General features: G+C 29.1%; 1 protein-coding gene across 2 annotated transcripts in view; it reads right to left on the bottom strand.

Moving 5' to 3' along the window:
- The window catches only part of LOC106464905 (uncharacterized protein C45G9.7-like), a 53,946-nt gene that overhangs the window by 18,887 nt on the left and 32,480 nt on the right, over positions 1-2,579 (bottom strand). The window lies entirely within an intron of this gene.

Genomic DNA, 2,579 nt, shown 5'->3' with positions numbered 1-2,579 from the left:
TTTTGGTTTAATGTAAGTGGCTATTGTTCGGGATGAACAACACAAAGGAAGGGGCAGTGCTACGACAGCGGTCACGTGACGCTGGTAAATTGTCACGAATTTCTAGATAGATCATGACTGTTCTTGGCAACTCTAGTGTTTGCCAGACGCCCTCTATTTTTGTATATACCCCCGGCAAATAAATCGGAGATAAAGGGTGACGGCATATATATATCAAATTGAAGAGAGATATAGAGACAAATAATTGAATCAAGTGAGCAGTAGTGCCCGTAAGTAAAGTGCGTTAATTATTGTGAATTATAGCGTGTGTTTAAGTTAAAATGACTGTGGAAATTCTGTGTATTGCAAAGTTGTATTGAGAAAGAATAAACTAGTTTTATTTAATGAAGTTCCTTGGGAAAAATTTGTACCGGAAATTAACAAACGATCTGAGATGTAACATAAGGATCTGTGGTAATGTATTTGTAATTTTTATGTAACTCTTACATTAGAAGGAAAGGATCATAAAATAACATTCTTATGAGGACACATTAAACAACTGAAATTTACGTTTTAATCAAAAACTTTCCCATTTTAAGTGGATGAAATTATTTAAAACCCTTTCTCTCTTTCAGTAAAATGTGTTTAGAAAATAGTGTTGCAATTTCATTTTTGGAAGCAAGCATGTATTTTTTATTTCCTCTTCACAAAGTTTTACACAAGTTTATCAAATATACATATAAAAAGGTTTCTCTATCAATAGAACACAAAACATTAATTGACTAAAGTTATGAATAGAAATCTCACACCATATAACTGTTTTTGTTTAACCAAATCTGTAAATTTTGTTAATCTTTCCATAAAAAAATGTGAAATGCAGCCACCTGAGATTTTAACCTTACTTACCAGGCAGAAATCACTAGCAATTACTGGGCCAAAAATTTCAGCCCTTATCTAATCTTACTTTTCAAGAATTGACAAGAATATTAAGTTATGCTACATACACTTACAAAGTCCAACACTTTTTCGTATTTGGTAAGATATGCTAAGATAGTTGTTTATATTTGGTAGGACATGCTAAGCTTGCTGTTTATATTAAGTAGGACATGCTAAGCTTGCTGTTTATAATATGTAGGACACGCTAAGCTAGTTTTTTTGTATTTGGTAAACATGCTAAGCTAATTGTTTGTATTTTGTAGGACATGCTAAGCTACTTTTTTGTTTTGTAGGACATTTAATATTTAAACTGGATGTCTGTTATAAGAAGTGCTTCTGTTTAGTTGAGCTAATCTCAACTGGTTGAATCTAATGCATTTATCTTAACAATCACAAAACACCACTTATTTAAAAAGAGTTACTAGTAAGGAGAAGATATCTGTGACTATTGTACTTTAGTAGTTTAGTGTTTATTATTATTTTTGGTGCTCAGTAATAAGTTTTTAGTAAGTTGTTTTATCTAATAAATTTGGAGTTTTATAATAACTGATTTTCAGTTTGTAAAATTTGTTCAAAACTTATCTTGTTAAAGCAAAAAGTTAGGAGCCAACTTTTATAAAGATTTCACAACTTACAAAAAACAATGAAGAGAAAAGGTCATGTATGAATGACCATATCCAAATGACTAGACGGTAAACAAGTTGTGCAAACATGAATGACTTGAAGCATACAAAAACAAAACATTTATCAAAATAAATTTTGTTCCACAAACTGCAATACTTAAATAGAAGGACATAAACACAATATAAAAAAATCAAGAAACACATATGCCTTCAGGAATATGGAAAAAACATATCAACATTTTTAAAGTTTTAATTTTTTTTACAAAAACACCATGACAAGCATGAAATCCATTCAGGTATTTATTCTGTTACATCATAAAAATAACTATTTTCATAACAAATAAAAGTTAGAGATAAAAAAAAGTTTTATCAACAATGAAAACAAAAAATTTATATACTACCATTAATGCATAACTTAGCGTTTATAGAAATGTAATACGGAACAACTAGACTTCCTGTATTAGATTCCTCGGAATCATGTAAATTACATTTCACTGCAAGATTTTAAACAACTGGATTTTTCTGAATTACATTAACTTGAATAATATAGATTACTGTAAAACTTATAACAACTAGACTTTCTGAATTACATTTCTTGGAATCATAGAAATTACATTTCACTGCAAGATTTTTCTGAATTACATTAATTTGAATCATATAGATTACATTTTACTGCAAGATTTTTCTGAATTACATTAACTTGAATCATATAGATTACAGTTCACTGCAAAAAGTTGTAACAACTAGACTTTCTGAATTACATTTCTTGGAATCATGTAAATTACTTTTCACTGCAAGATTTTAAACAACTGGATTTTTCTATATTACATTAACTTGAATCATATAGATTACAGTTCACTGCAAAAAGTTGTAACAACTAGACTTCCTGTATTACATTCCTTGGAATCATGTAAATTACATTTCACTGCAAGATTTTAAACAACTAGGTTTTTCTGAATTACATTAATTTGAATCATATAGATTACAGTTCACTGCAAAAAGTTGTAACAACTAGACTTCCTGTATTACATTCCTTGGAAT

This window comes from Limulus polyphemus, unplaced genomic scaffold, assembly GCF_000517525.1.
Source record: "Limulus polyphemus unplaced genomic scaffold, Limulus_polyphemus-2.1.2 Scaffold1776, whole genome shotgun sequence".
Taxonomy (NCBI): Eukaryota; Metazoa; Arthropoda; class Merostomata; order Xiphosura; family Limulidae; genus Limulus; species Limulus polyphemus.
Note: the sequence above shows the minus strand (reverse complement) of the source record. Positions and strands in the feature narration are given on the sequence as shown.